At 32.9% G+C, this 17,684-nt stretch overlaps 1 protein-coding gene across 2 annotated transcripts in view; it reads right to left on the reverse strand.

The window, feature by feature from the left end:
• The window catches only part of LOC125065174, a 49,508-nt gene extending 32,147 nt beyond the window's left edge, over positions 1-17,361 (reverse strand). The window contains exons 1-2 of one of the 2 annotated variants that reach the window (XM_047672659.1): positions 17,104-17,361; positions 9,584-9,626 (exon numbers count right to left, since the gene is read on the reverse strand). The gene's annotated coding sequence lies outside the window, so the exon portion shown is untranslated. The remainder of the gene's footprint in view (positions 1-9,583; positions 9,627-17,103) is intronic. The other variant, XM_047672657.1, reaches the window with a different exon arrangement.
• Positions 17,362-17,684: the final 323 nt, after the last annotated feature.

Raw genomic sequence — 17,684 nt, forward strand, 5'->3', positions numbered from 1 at the left:
TTCTACTGTACCTACATGTTAATAAACAAACCCAAATCGATAACTATAAGTATTAAAATAAAAAAATATATCTATTCAATTCGAACTTTTTGTGATTCCACGTGTTTTCTTAAATCGTTAATTTTACTAACACCGTCCTCAATAAATAAAGATCGGCCATAGACAAGAATATAAAAAAAAAATCTGTTTCATTCCCTTCTCCACAAGTCCGTCGTCGCAGGTAGATATTGTTTAACTCAGATTGTGCAAGGCGCATTTTATTGAAAGCAAAGAAAGGAAAGAGATAGCAGGTTTAAGAATTTATTGTCATCAATAGTCATCTAATATCGTCTCTCTTTTTTTGACATATCGCGCTGTCCATTCTTTAATGACTTATAACGTAGGGAGAGTTTTTTTTTTAATAAAAATATTTGAGCTATTGTTCCTAAGAACACAATGTGATAACGAAGTTACAAAATACCCTTAGATCACAGTTCACACCGGATATTCATTTCAACTTGTCAACTATAGAATTAGATATTATTTGTCCGATACTTTTTTTTTTAAAAAAACCTAATAGTAATATAAGGAATATTATATATCTATATATAGTTAAGGATTTAAGTTATGATTTATCATCGTCATTGCAATGTATTTTTCTTAGGATAACTAAAACCACAACTATATTCGTTTTCTTGAATGTAATAAATACGTTACTAATTATAGATTTTGACAAAGATCGTCACCACATTTTTATGTTCTAATTTGATTAATAGGAAATAAAATGAGTGGTTAGTCAAAAATTTACTAAAATTGTTTCGAAAAAAATTGAAAATGCAATTAAATTTACTTTCATAAAAAATAACACACAATGCAAAACATTATTCTTATTTGTACTTTTAAAGCCATCACTAATCTTCAATTTACTTTGCGTCTGTTTTATTTATGTACAGTACTTCGCAACACGTATGTCAAAACTATGCAAGCTAGAATAGGCCGTATATTATAGCGACAATAATTATCAAAATGGCTGTTCATGGACAGATGACAATCGTTTAGAGCGGCAGAATTACAGCACAGATGTTGCGCAAGTCGGATGCCTCATGCCATAGTCCAGAGACAATGTCCGATGCCGCCGTAATGACATGTACCTACATTGTAATGCATTTGTGTAAAGTTGTGTATGATATAATGTAAGACATTACAAAAAATATACTTTATTCGATGGTATACTATATATATTAAAATTATATTTAATTAATTTTTATATTCCATAATTAGCTATTTAGGTAAGAGGACAGTGACGATAACTGTACGATTCCAATTTCCATTCTATTCGTCGTGTAGAGTGCTAACAAATAATAATAACTCGCAGCGATTACGAACGAGTCATCGACCTTCGAAAAATCTGACCTGCGCCGCGCGGCGCAAGGTTGCGCGCACGACATCGCAACATACAGAGCGCTAGTTCGATAAAACTCAAGCTGTTCGAAAATATTCACGTACACACTGCATTCACACGTTTCTTCAGTATAAATAAATTTTAATATAACTGCTTCTACGTTTAAAAGACATACTGTTTCCACGAAAAATTTAATTACCTATTAACTCGTAGTCTCCTACTAAGAAAGGACTCATTCTCTAGTATAAAAAATGTCGAATGATGATAATTTTTTTTTTTAAATAATCCTTTCACATTCTTTGTTGAATATAAATTTACTATGTATTCTAAAATTTTATAACTTATTTTTCTAGATAGAGCGTTGTACACCAATCGCAATTAAAGGAAACAGGCCAAATTTTAATTGTTTGTTCGGTATTACTCACACTAGTTTACTATGTAACTTCAATTGTTTAACATGTGTGCTGCTAATATAACGTTCATATTTTTTACAGAAAATAACCGAATTAAATAGCTTATTAAAGATATAATATAGCAGCAATCGCAGTTGATTTGCTGGCATTTACTGTAGAGTTCCGTTGCTGTCTCCGAAACTCATCATCGAAACTTTCGGAACCATAATCGTACCAATTATATAATTATGCAAATCCTTATCCAAATGATGCAGTTATGGCCGAACACACAGAAAAATATAAACATCAAATTGAGAACTTTCTCCTTTTTTGAAATCGGTTAAAAATGTTGCGTTATGCCAACTATTTAAAATTCATTCATTCATTAGTCTTGGAAATTTATATTTAGATTTATTAACCTTTAATATTTATATACATTCACATACAGAGACTTGTACAAACTACATAAGTGTAATAATTATGGGATAGTTGATAATTTCAATAAATTTTAGATCTGGATATCAACATTATTCTTTTAATGGTGTAATGTCATTTATTAATTTTAAATGATAAAAAAATAATGGCAACGTTCGATGAATTGCGTATATTTTGGATGTTTTTATGACTACTGATTACCAACAATTAAGACGCGCGTTCTGAGATACATTTATTATTATTCCACCACAAAATTAGCGTTTTTACTTGATAATGATAGTTTCGACATTGAGCGTTGAGCGACTGGAGCGAGCTGCTTATGACCCAACATTTGACTAATATTGTTATTGACGTTTACGAACTCGAATGCACATCTCACAGACTCAGATGTTATCACATCTATATTCTATCGAATGTCAGATCAAGAAAAATATTTATTTAAATATATCATTTGATTATTAAGGAAACAAACATTAAGGTGAATTGAAATAAATTAAGCTTTATAATTTAAATTATAGCCCAATGACAATGTAAAAAAAACGTTACTTGAATATTATTTGATTAAAGAAAAATAACATCGCTGCGGATATTACAAATAACAATTAACATTTACTTGAAATACGGTTGCAAATCCTTATCGTACATTCACCGATAATATATTATCTGATTTCGATTACGAGAAGTTAATATTCAGTTTATTTTTATGTTTATATGTTCCTTGACCTTTTCCGCGGCCGGTTTAAAGTCGAATTTTCGCAAAACTTGTCCGTCTTGAAATCGAAGGTGCCGATCATTGTTGAAGGTTATTCGTAGTTTTTAAAGGCAATGAAACCAATCTTTATATGTACATAGATGTCGTCCCAAAAATAAACTGTGAAATTCTGATTTAAGCAATTCTGAGCAATTGAGCAAAGCTGTGTTTTTTATATATGCTAACTGTTATTTTTGATCCCCAGCGCTGACTAACAAATGACCAAATTTAACAATTATCATAAAAACGACAAGTGTAATGGTACATTTCCAATAAAATTGAAAAGAAAACTTTAGTAATTACAGAAACTCTTGTCACCAACACGTGCCAACATAAAAGTCGGCAATTATCTTCATGTGAAGCAGTTTTACTTCCGCTCTTGATAAAAATATACGATTTTAATTATTGGTTATTGCAAAAATTTTAATGAAACGTTTATCGTACAATAATTAGTCGATTAAAAGCCACGTTAAATTATTACGGCTACTATTTGGTTTAGAATGAGAAGTAAGCCCATAGGCTATTATATGTCCTGCATCGTGTATCGAATAATATAAATATGATGATATACGATGAAACGGTTTATAGTTATTATTAATAATTAAACAGATAAAGAACATATTTTGTACAGAAAAACGAAGTAAAAATTATTTTATTACGGTATTTAATTATTAAAAATAGTAAGGTATGGACAAACTAACAGAAGGTTTCTGTTAGTTTGTCTCTCTTTCTCGTGGCAAAGAAGCAACCGATTGAGTGATTTTGGCTGGACATTCGCAACTTTTTTTTCTATTTCGTGGAATAGTCGTTTACTAATCCGGTGGGACGGGAGTGAACAATTAGTACCCAATAATATAATCATTTTCCTGTCCTGTGAGTCATATATGACTTACTCGTATAGTTAACTATTTAACTATTGTATCTGCTACTAAACAGTATATTAAGTCGCTATGACACCTCAGCAAAAATTGTTTTCGAATCAAGACGTATAGTTTTGTAAGATTATGTATGCCTATTGCCTACGACTGTTATCTTTTTTAATATTCAAATTGCTAGGTAGCATGACTAAAGTTGATGTTTTAAATTAAAAGATTAATTAAAAAAAAAACTAACCGTTTAAAAATATAATATATTAAATTAACATAATATTGCAATTTTTGTTGAAAAAAAAAATGTTTTAATTGCGGCAAACAAAAGGTTAATAATAATAAATTTAAAAGCGTAACGTAGTGGGTTATTTCCCAACTATCGAATAACTTTTAGGGTCTGGTCAGTAGGTACGCTTAGCAAATGGGTTCATCATCAATATATATTATTTATTAATAAAACGTAATATGAGCGGAAAATTGATACGGTTTAATTGTATTGCTTCAGTCCGTCAATTGATTGTCAAACGTCATGTCGATTGGCACGTGAATAATTTTACAAGTAACGTCTAAATTATTCGCTTTTTGAATTATAGAATTAGTGATTGTAATTCAATCGATTATTGGCAATCGATTTGTAGGATGTTTTTGCTTATGTACGAGTATTAATACACTTGTATATTGTTAATGAAGAAAAAAAAAACATAAATTTACGTAATAACTTAATAAAAAAAGGTGTTGTCACTTTATTCAATTTAAATTCAATTTTGCAGTATTTTACTCCGTATTATCAATTACAGGTATATAGTTGAACGTGGAGTTTACTTGTCATTACAAGATCCGTGTCTTTATCATTTTATAAAAATTTAAACGTTTCGAATAATCGACCAAAAACATATGGTGGTGAATTAAGGTTGTAAGGATGATTACCGCCGGTATAATTTAATGATTACTACCAATGCACACGACTGAAGTGGTAATCGATCGATTTTTTACTAGATTTATTTAATTTATCACGTCCTAACTCGCTTACAACTAAACGTTCCTATCAAGATATAATAATGCTAAGCATATTTCTTCGTATGGGATCACAATCGTTATTTTATAATAGTTATCGACCACAAATACTATTTACTTGTAATAGATATACGCTATAAACATTGTTTTGTAAGACGTTACGTTTTTATATCGATGTAAAAAATCTAACAGAGGTATTTGATCTCGAGATGAAACATCTGCTATCAATAATCATTTTAATCGTTGTAAACATAAAACAAATTTACGATTGAGATTTTTATTTGTTGTATCAGTATTCAAATCGTCAAGCCACCAGAGCAATATCCGCAGTTGTTTTATTTCAGCTTTGTAGTGTCGTGTAAGGTCGCTCGAGGTGAACACCCCATCAAGGAGAACCGTTGACCCCCGATCATATCCGTGTACGTATTGGCACATCGGCTTGAGGCTCACAGGGTAAAAATTACGTATTTAACAACGTGTCGATTGTAATTCAAGCTATATATGGTAATCGTCGTTGATAATTTATGTACCGAATAATTATTCTTATTATTTTTTTAATCTTTCTTATAAATTTTAATTCAAAATTTGGAAAACAATCGTAATTCCGGAGTCTTTGGTAAAAATAATGTATACATATCATACTCAATATAAATGGAAATTATTCTTAATTGAGTCTATTATGGTCAAGCGTGTGACAAAAACTGCACCAGGTCTTAATGACGGCATTCCTTTGAAGTATTTAGATATGTGGTTTACTGTATGTACGTCATTAGTGCAGTCAGCGATTGAAAATACACAGGTTACCGTTGTTACCCGTTAGAGGGACTGCCACTACAAACGAGTTATCCTTCCGGGTTCATATAATGCTGTGCTCTTTAACCGTGACTGGCTCCGCTTTTGCGCTTACCAGCCTTACTTCTTGCGCGCCGGTATCTAATTAATTTAATATTTTAAGAAAAAGTAATATGCGATAAATATTGGTGGAAATATATATTATATAAATGATGTTGTTTTTGTTAATATTTTTTTTCACTTACCGTAAACCATTAACCAATACTCTAAATTTTTTTTTGTAGAACATACATATATTTTTAACTATAAAATATTCTCTTCCGCCTCCGAGTTGAACCATTAACCTTTATAATAAATATTTAAAAAAACTATTTAATTGAAAAATAAACAGTCTAATAAAATTACATGTGAAAATGTAAATATTCTTATTGTTTCATTGTTTTGGGTTACTTACCTTAGTCTTAGATTTGATTTTAATTCAATAGACTTATAATGCTACATAAAAATTATGTATGATAAGTTCTTTGAACTCATTTATTCTTCCTTAGTAACGTAATATAATAGAAATACCGTGACTTGAGCAGTTTGGTCCACCTACATAGCTCACCCACATCCTTTCAAATGTATTATAATGATCAATTTAATTCTATATTACGACGTATTATTAATTTTTAATTGTGTTCATTTCAATACGACAATATAGGTTACTAGTTTGTCTCTCCTTCGGGTTCATGCTTGTTCTATACCAAGTTTTATCAAATTCGGTTTAGTAGTTTAGCCGTGAAAGCGTGAAGTAAACAGACAGGTAGGATCACAGTCAGAGTTACTTTAGGTTCGGTACTTATAAGACGCTGAAGCAGATAGGATATAAACATTTACTTGGTGGTAGGGCTTTGTGCAAGCCCGTCTGGGTAGGTACCACCCACTCATCAGATATTCTACCGCCAAATAACAGTACACTGTATTGTTGTGTTAGAAGGGTGAGTGAGCCAGTGTAATCACAGCCACAAGGGACATTACATCTTAGTTCCCAAGGTTGGTGGCGCATAGGTGATGTAAGGAATGGTTAATATTTCTTACAGCGCCTTTGTCTATGCGCGGCGATGACCACTTACCATCAGGTGGCCCATATGCTCGTCCGCCAACCAATACCATAAAAAAAAAACATTCTCTATATATTTCGTATTGCAATAACACAATTAATAATTGTAACTTTAAATGGACGCTATCAAGGTCTGTTTTAAATTTTAAGTGATTAGTTTTATTTACAGAAGAGAATGAAACCATTTATTAATGCGACATGCGACGTAAAACGATCATTTAGCAAATCGATCGATCAATTAATTTATCGTCCGAATTGATTCTCAAAAAATCAGACTTGTTTAAATTTTTTACCAATACATTGTTTGAGTATCTATAACTAAATTAATACTGATGATATATATTTGTTAAAAGTTACGTTAGTAAACAACCTACGCATAATAAAAGATATTTAATTCAATTCTATTCTTACGATGGAGGCTTAATATTAAGAAAATATTTGCATACGACAGAGATTTAACGGTGTGATACGGATTTTTAAATAACAATTTTGGCTAAGAACTTGACTCAATATGTATTTCGGTGGTCACAATGCTTTCGTTATACAAGTAGGACGAGTAAATAAACAAGTGTGTTGGTACGAGGTCGAACCTTGAACTTTGTCAGCGATATCTCGACATCCGCATAATTAACGATGGTCAGATATTATTAGTAGCTCTCGCTTACGAATCGATTTAGTCAACGTAAATTCGTCTACTTCAATTTGTAGCAGATCAATGATTTTTAACTAGAAATATTTGAAAAATTCTTATGGAAATCTCTATACTTCTAAATATGTAGGTTTATGTAGGTTTGGCAAACAAGTTTATTATTTTAACCTTCAAATTAAATGCAAGCTAACAAGATAAATAAATAATTCGTCAGAACAATGTAAAATATAAATGGTAACGAATATATAAACATAGGGTTTGTATCATTTGTAGATACTATTTTTAGAAAAAAAAGACATATTTTAAATAATTTTAATACAATTAGTCTATTTGATGCAAATCTTTACAAGTATGAATAAACTCATATCCCGGAGAGGTGATTTTAAGCACTTCTATTTAAGATCATAAAATATTCATTGCGACCGCCGCCGCACCTGCATGACGAAGTTCGTCGAGGGTAGGATTATACTTGATGTTTCCGGTACTCAGCTTCACGAATTCACCTCTTTAATATTTTAATAGCTTGCGAGCTATTGAGCTATTTGAATTAAATTGGACAGTATTTTGCAAGCAATTTCGGTACGAAACGATAACGAACACGGAACAACACAAATTCTTTATTCGTGCAAGTTAATCGGTTGAGGGAAAAAATACGTGAAGAAACTTTCGACTATTCTCGGCTCAATAGCATTACGACACGGTTTGCGAAAGCGACTGTTTCGCCATTAGCGCGTCGAGTTTTTGACAGCGACACAACCTCCCCGCGATATCATCTAAACCGGTATTTGAATACTGATTAACGCGATATCAGTCTTCGTGGGAGTTCTGGGAGTAACCATTCAGAGCAGGCGCGTTCGTCGGACGAATGCTAACTTTTTATAGCAACAGAATGTAACCTAGCGAGAATGTTTGGCAGGTAAGCGAGTACAGTATCTCAGTGTAAACTAGATAGAGATGGCGGTAAGCTACATGACTCGGTCGGGAACTGGTTCAGACGCGCGGAGGGGCGGGGGTCGGGCCCCAGACGGAGGGACGTCATTGACCTGCGCCCCCGCCCTCGCGCCGCTCGCTCCCTGCCGACACCCGCGCAAACCGTAACTTCATTGTATTGCTGCACTGCGAATCAAATTTGGTATAGCGGAGACGTTTTTGTCAGCGTCGTTCGCCGAGTAAACTCGATTAAACTGCTTTTTAGACGACGACGAGGAAGGAAACACGGTAATCGGTCTTCGAGATTCTTAATTTATTCATCAAAAAGGAAGTAATAAAATAAACGACGTAGTTGTCTATAAAAGAATATAAAAACAAAGGGAGTCAACAACAAAAGTTAGAGGCAATAAGCAAAAAGTTAACCGAAGGTCGTTTGAGCTAGGCACAGCGAGACGATACGACAGAACACATTTTGAACGAGCGCAGTTCTTGACTGGGTCAAGTTCATTATTTAACTTGAACTAAGATTATTTCTTAGTTACAAAATCATTTTAACTATAAATAACTATAAATATAATTAACTCATATTGTATTATTTAGAATTTCTTTTTGCGTTAGTAGACTAGAATTCACTTAAATATAATGTTTTAACTTTTTCCAATTAAATGAAGTCGTCATTAAATTGTAATTTTTTTAATTCTGGGTATTATAGTAAATTACAAAATTATTATTTTATTAATTACTTCTATCTACCAAGCACATGTCCAATAACATTCAACACTCAAGTGCGTTGGGTTTGGGTACAGGGTGTGTATCCCATTACGATGAGAGGTCTCGACGACAACTTAACAGCACATGTTCACAAATTGATAAAAAAATAAACTGGGACCAACTTAATCATAAATCTACTTTTACATTGTACGTAAGGCAACGTTTTTAAGTATAAGTAATTAAATAGTAACTATCAATCTTACACAAATACGAGTACAAAGTGCAATTAAAAAGTTTTTTTTTAATTAACAAACAAACTTATTGTATCTCAAGTATGCACATACTAACGAACTTAAGTACGAATTAAAATTATTTAAGAAATGTAATACATGAACTAAAACTTACATTTTAGTTGAATTACATACATTAATACTATTTTTTTAAAAACGTCTGTTTGTAAAGGATATGTGATGTTTCGAAGATCAACATATCTTACAAATTAAAAAGATGCGTTCGTAATTTACTTGTGCGAGAGTAATACATTTTTAAAGTCTTACTTTATCGATAGATGTGAAGGTGTGCTTTTCTTGCTGTAGTTAACTGTAAGAAAAAAGAAATCATACAAATTCGGACAAAGATTTAAAGGTATTCTTACCAAATATACAAAATAAAATATTTTAATAATAATTCATCTAAACAATGCATAAAAAAAAGATAAAAAGCAAATATTGAACGTAAAATAAATATCATGCGTACATTGAAATGATAACGACAAAATGGTTTTTAGGTTAAACAAACTACAAACGGTGTCACGAGAATACTCGCACGCCCGCGCCGCCCGCTGCTGCGCCCGCGCACCTGTGACATCTCTCTGATATGATATTATTTATTTGTTGAGTGACTCTACAGTCCTAACGTTTAACAAAACAAAGTTACTAGCTTTTTTATGGTCTCAATGAGATCAGTGATAGTTATTATAATAATTAAGTATTATATATTTTTTGATTTTTAGTCTTAGTCCATGAGTTTTATGAACTAGACTAACTAGTTTTATGAAATAGATTTAATTCGTTATAGTTTTTAACGAAAACACTCCTTTCATTTAAATGGTTACATATAACATTTTCCTTAAACAGTAAAATATACTCAACGAAACGAACTAGATTATTGATTACGTTCTTTATCCAAAAAAAAAAAATCAATGTATGGAAGCATATGATTACGTAAAATTAATTTTGGATGTTAAAATTAATAAGACACATTTGAAAAATAAATCAGAATTCCGTCATGCGAGTAATTTTAAACAGTATAAGACCGTGATATCGACCTTGACATAAAATGTGAAATCTATCTCAAACTTAACCAATTTAAATTAGTTTACAGTCTACGATGTACATATTTTTCATCTTACCTACATATTTTGCCTTAATTAAAACGTTGATTTGTCAAATATTTAAGAGTAGAGATAATATTACTTAATTATTTTTTACGTTTACAAATCGATTTCATTATGTTTTGTTTATTTATCCGAAATAGTAAGAATTCATTTAAAAATAATGTTAAGTGGTAAAAATTCGTAGATAGGTACTTAAGTAATTATGAAAACTCCATTAAGTAAGCGGATATCATTTGTTTTTTAGGTAAATTAGCATAATATTATTATTTTACATCAATTTTGATTTTTCAACAGCAAGGCAATGATATTTTGTAATGACTTGAGCTTTACGTCACGTGAAGCACGAAGTAAAACTAAGCGTGCCAATTCTTCAATGAGTTGCGCGCGCGCATAACATGGCCGCCAACAAGATGGCGGCTGGTGAAAGTGGTGGACGGTTTCCGATCTAAGCTGTCGATGAATCTAAATATCTAACGGAACGGTATTACGACTTGAAAATAAAAGGGAAAATGTACTAATATACTAGTTTGAGGCATTTAAGTAACACAGTTTAACATACCAAAGATTAAATAGACACTATTACAATAACAATTGATCCTTGGGTTGGTTGGGTGCAGGTTTAGTGATTTAGTGAAATTTTAACGGAGTACATCTTTTTATTTCTTTTCTGATAAACCTTCACATTTCTATAGTATTATGGTTTAACTTATAATGAAACAAAAACCATTTTTTTTGAAGTAAAACTTCCATATGATCGTTGTAATTTGAAACTGAATTGAATGAAAATGCGACACAATAAAAGAAGCAAACTAAAAAAAGTATGGAAAACACACTGCTAATCAGTAAGTTTGTGAAATAGTCAACAAAGTTTTCATGCAGTTAATCTTGTACAGAACACCAGGGTTCTTATAAATTAAATAAATAAAATAACTGTTTCCAATAATTTACATAAATACAGCACTCTACCATATATGTCGCATAACACGAACTTGCTCTCATTACATTATTGTGTAACACAACATTTAATATATTTTCTTCCTCTAAGCCTTAGCTGTTAATCTCTTCACAAATGCCTCATTTTAGTAAAAATATTATATTAAATGTGGTATTATATATGTAATTTTAAAGTGAAACTTCTTTCTTTACCATTTGATACTCGATGAAACGTAAATACGCCACGACAAAGACAAAAAAAAATAATAATTTTATACTGATTGTGAATTGCACACACACGACACACACACACACACACGCACACACAAACCAAGACGCGTCGTTTTTTGTCTAAAGCCCCAATTTATAATAAAAATATCACTTTTTCTTATGCAATGTTTGCTAAATAGATAGGAACTGAATACTAATCAAGACTATTTTATTTCATAAATTGACTTGTTATTAAATTTTCCTCAATTTTTAGTCTCTGAAGCTGGTCATATGAATATCATTAAAAGCGATCACTTACTCTTTCAAACTCCTTTGCAATACGTAACCTAATTTCCGCTACAATTAGAATTCACGTATTACAAGCGGAAGAGAATAATGACTGGTACGGCATCGTGTTTGAAGTTCGACAGACTAAGCTCTCGACATAAAAGGTCTTTTGTCTACGAGGTTTTAAAGTATTTTTTATTTCGATCGTAAAGACATCGAAAACGTAATTCTGTTACATAATTCATAATTTTTCACCGGATTGGAATTTTCTTATATTGTACAAATATTATTCAAATAAAATGTCTTTCAGTAGGGTAGGTAATATATTGTATAATATAGTAATACATTAATTTTATATTAATATATATATATATATATATATATATATATATATATATATATATATATATTTATTATTATATAAAGACTGTAGCAAATTTAATCTGAAACTCAAAAGGTACGTATTAATGGTTGTAAATCAGGCGAGTGTCTGTCGGTTTTAACTTTTGATTCATGGCAGGAGTAATCTTTGACAATTACCCATCTAGCCTTGCGGCGGATACTCATTGAGACTGTGTGCCGCTAGCAATTTGTCTGCAAAACGATACCATACCTTTATTTCTGATCGAAACTTAGGTGTTATTCCAAGATAGGACCAAATTTCTTGAAATATTATGTCTATGTTACAGTTAAAAATCTATATTGTTATTGCCAAGGCTTTTTTTTTTCTTTTTTTATGGTATAAGTTGGCGGACGAGCAAATGGGCCACCTGATGTTGAGTGGTCACCACCGCCCATACACAATGGCGCTGTAAGAAATATTAACCATTTCTTTCATCGCCAATCAGCATTGTAAACTAAGATATTGTGTTTCTTGTGCCTGTAGTTACACTGGCTCTCTCACCCTTCAATCTGGAACACAACAATACTGAGTACTGTTGTGGGGCGGTAGAATATATAACAGAGATGACCTGATTATCAGTAAGAGAACTGAATACCATCCAGACAAACTGAGGATATTCCAGAGTCTCGCGAAGATTAATAACAATTAACCAAGGTATTCAACAAACACAAACTCATGGTCTATGAAGAAGTAGTCGCAGAGTTCATACACATCAAAATAACATAAATAAAATATAACAACGGCACGGACTGCACGTCGGTGGAGATATAGTAAAATATTTTTAAAAATTTTAATTTTATTTTTAAATGTGTTTGTTTGTTTAAATTTTCTATGATACCCAAAGATTATTATTCTAAATATGTTAAGCTTTCTTAAGTTTTATTTATTGTTTTCTTTTTGGGGTCTATAGGCTATATTTTTATATAAGACGCTTCCAAAGCGAACGCTGCCAATAATCAAAATCAAAATAGACTTTATTCAAGTAGGCTTTTACAAGCATTTTTGAATCGTCATTTAATAAACTATTTAAGTAAAGCTACCACCGGTTCGGAATGTAGATTCCACCGAGAACCGACAAGAAACTCAGTAATATAGTATGGGTCCAGTATATGCGCGAACTTACGCGTATGTAACTGCTGCAAGCTTCAGAGCGTACGAACATTAGTTACTGCTTGTGCGAAGATTAAGTGGAGAACAGTGTGATTCCAGGTATCGTCTCTTTTAAAGGAGTGTAGATACACGTAGCATATTCGGTTCGCTAATATATGGATACACAACATGGATATTTAGCATTATTAAATCTCCGACTATTCAAATACTTCTGCTATGCGGACGATACATTGGTGTCGGCATTAGGGGAGAACTTTAGGGAGACAATGAGAACTCACCGAAATTGGCCCCAGATCGAGAAGATGCCATGCATAATTGGTTAATCTTAAGAGATCGAGAGTAGTTCATCTCAGTGCCGGTGTCGCGCGATCGATGGCTCTTTGCAGGAGACACGTTTGATCTCACAGAATGCGGTGCGTCCATCTTTGTAGAACTCAGTTTCAATTCCCATGGCAAAATAAAGAAATGGCTAATGGCTCACTGTGCGAAATTACAAGATCTCCTACGAAACGGCAAAGTATTAGCAAGCTTTCTCGGATATCGATGCGAGGATGTTTAAACAGGAACATCAGAGAGCTCTATCGACACGGGGCGACTATCTCAGCGAACAACGTGAATAACGTCGCGAAAATCGTACTTACTGCTTTTAAAGATTCATAAGAATTAAGTAAAAATTACCTTCTAACTGATGCAGGTAACTGACAATCACAGTTGTTTTGGTGGGTAAGGAATACCTTTGAAGCAACGACGACGTGCCAATACTGTGACGGGTATTTACAGGGTACCCTATACGCGTGCCAAAACATCGGACATGACTTCTTCGAAACGAATTGTCGTGGACAGACAGGTTTCTCTTATAATTTAGATCGTCATGGTCCAGAAATGGTATAGCTGGATCAAGAGAGAGCCGGTTCAATTTGTGGGGGGCGATTAAGGCTTCATTTCGGTCTTCTAGGTTAAATAACATCGGAGATTTAAAATATTGGGCATGATCCTTAGGCTGTAAATGTGTTATGGAAATGGCTTCATGTTTCCTCATGTGGCCAGGGGGCGACATCACTCTATTCCCCTAGACGTAAGCGTTAAAACGTGAGTGGAATACACGGTACGAATGAAGCAATGGAAGTATTATCTGAAAACACAGGTGACTTTGATATCTCAGACGAATCTCAATATTTTATGAGGATCTCACGCTACCCTATCCCTCCCTACTAGGCTTTAGTATCTTTTTGAAGATTTCTCCCCTGTGTTCAATAATACGGGCAATTAGTAATAGCTTAAAGCTGATCATATTATAATAATTGCTAATATATTATTATAGAATTAAATTAAATAAATAGCATGTAGTAAAAACTTAATTGTACCCATGTAAAGTCGGAACGTATAAGTAGTGGTGTGCAATAAACTATAAATAACCTCGCCTCATTTCAAGGTTGACTGTCTTGTTATAACCGCAGATTGTTATCTAGATTTTAATTACATTACGCTTTAAACCACACACATTATATTAATAAGAATTATTGAACACATGTAGCTGTATAGATACATACTGACATAACTACCTTTAATCACTAACATTTGATTGATAAATTAGATTTGACGTTAAGTTAATTAATAAACCGTTAATTATTTATACATTTTAAATAAATGTCTTGTAAAGAACTGTAAGCAGTTATGAAGGAACAAAAAACAATAACATTGAACAAAACACGAATACACACAAACGTTATATAACAAATTTCAAAAGACTTCACTGAATACATACAAATAAATGAGATCCAATCGAAAGTATAAAGTATTGAATGAAATATAATAGCCATTCAAATGATAGTCATGATTATAAAAGCACTAGGCCCACCTATTGAATATAAATTTGCCCTACTTTAGAGCTAGAATGTGTTTAATTACAAACACGAAACGAATTTGAAATGTCCCGATAACCCTTCGACCTCATATGTATTACGTACGAACATAGTACGATAAGTGCGCGGACATCGAGACAAAGTCGAGGCCATTAACCTCGGGCTATCAGCTGACGACATCGCTCAACTGCGGGGGAAATTATCTTTCATGCAATATTTCGGTCGTTCACTACAGTCGCCATTTCTTCGCTGCCAGCCTGCCTGCCACTGGTCATAATAGTTCACATGACGGCATCGGATCCGAAAAGGTTAATTGCAACTGGTTTTCAATGTTATTTTAAAATATTTCTAATTTAAAACCCTTTTATAACTTTAAAGGATTATTTTTCGTTTAAATAATTATAATTAAGATAGATTACGAAGATGAGCGTATTTTTAAGCCAAAGCTCTCTCAAGCGAAGTGTAAACATTGAAATGTAGAAATGAATCACATAACTTCCGGCCATTAAGTTTAAGTTGACCTGTCTCATTTTGAATTTCATGGAATTTTGACCAGTTAATCACACAAAAAATATAATAAAACAAAACTAAATTCCGAAAAGCTATTAGTACCGGGATTGCTGTTATTTGTGTATTGTTTAGGTTATTGGTACATCATAACATCGCAAAATAATCCGTTGTAGTCATTGTGAGCTCATAATATTCCTCTAATAATATAAATGATGATTTTATCCTTCACTGTTAAGTAAAGAAGCGTCGGTCGGCGGTCGACGTCGTGAGCGCAGGTACGTAGCGTCGCGGACGAGCAAACATCGCGACCTACTTGCAGTACCCCGCGCCCGCGCGTCTTTACCGCTAAAAATAGACGAAATGTTGAGAAAGCAACACGACACATGGACACAGCTACGTTTAATCGATTGTTTTGTATTGATAATTATCTGTACGTTGTTAATACTAATTAAATTGAAGCGACTGTCTTAAAGTAAATAAAGCAAATGATTATACTTAAAACGGTTAAAAGAACGATTTGAAATTCTTTATTATAACCACACGGTTTGATTATACGTGGATTTAAAAATAAAACTCTTCAAATTGTGCTATTGTATTTTGGTAATTTTTTTAAAAGAACTTTATAATATTAATCAAAATAAGTACAGTGATTTTTTTAATGAACGAAAGCAACGAGTTACTAGCAAGCTTTGTCAGTTAAATGACTTTTAAATGAGCCGACGATCGTCAACGATGATGAAATTGGTCACTCTTGGTGGACAATTTAAAAAACCCGTCCCCGTGGGCCTTGGAAACACTTGGCCACTTGCCACGCCCATCCAGACTTGCTGGAAAGCAGTTTTGCACTGCCAAGTCAAATAGGTTCACTAATTAATCTATTATACATATGTCTATAGGTATTAATTATCTTTATTTTTATCCCAGAGTATTTTTAGCACACGCTCAGAATGTGTTGTTATGAAGAACCTTTAAACTATTTAGATGTTATTTTAATTGCTTATAGGAAGAACAATAGTTCCGCGCTTCCTTATAAGCGCCCTATTAAGACAAGTAATGACATTGAAATCTATTAGATATTTCCTAACGCGATGAAGTAATAAACTAAATACCTACTATCAAAGATTAATGAAAGAAGAATAAATTGGTTACGATTGAGAACACAATTAAATTTTATCGTGTATTGTCGGTGAGTACACGTCAGATAACGGTACAAAAATTCTGTATAATACTTATTGGTAAGTAGGTGATGAACGAGTCTTGATATCTTTTTGACAAATTTATTAGTAAATCATTAAAAGTTGACACTTCAAGCTATTTTCTTCCACGTATGCGATCTTTCTTACAAGCAATAGTTGCTGTATTTACCTTGCAGAGCCGAAGGATACACGACGGACTCGACACGACAACGTCGCGTAGTCACAAACATTCACAAATTCACAAAACACCTCCTGCACAGTACCGATAACGCTGCAACGGAGCGTAAAGTCCAGTTTTTTTGCACTAAATAGTAGCAGAGTTTTTGTAAAAGACGCACGAATTAAAAGTCGTATCAGTTCGATTTAAACGAAAGACACAAACACTCACACGCACGGCTAGCTGAAAACTGGTATAGATAGAGACCGATCGCAGAGCGAGTGGCCCTGAGCGGGTGGAGGGGCATCGAGGTCTCGTTCGCTCTTGCAAGGCTCACGTAATCACATCCGAAGTAGGGGTACGGAAAAAGCCGAGAGGATACGAAAACAAACGAAGAACTAAGAGCGTGGCCGCCAATCCCGCTATGATCGTCGTTGCGATGTTACGCCAAAAATGAGAGCTGAGAAACAGAACCAAAAAACGTTTTCGTATAGAATGTTAAAAACGATTGTCGATGCATTTGTGCAAATGCATGTCGATGGGAAATAGAAATATTAAATGTCGTCCTAATCGACATCTAATATCTCTATTTA

Source organism: Vanessa atalanta, chromosome 7, assembly GCF_905147765.1.
Source record: "Vanessa atalanta chromosome 7, ilVanAtal1.2, whole genome shotgun sequence".
NCBI classification, from domain to species: Eukaryota; Metazoa; Arthropoda; class Insecta; order Lepidoptera; family Nymphalidae; genus Vanessa; species Vanessa atalanta.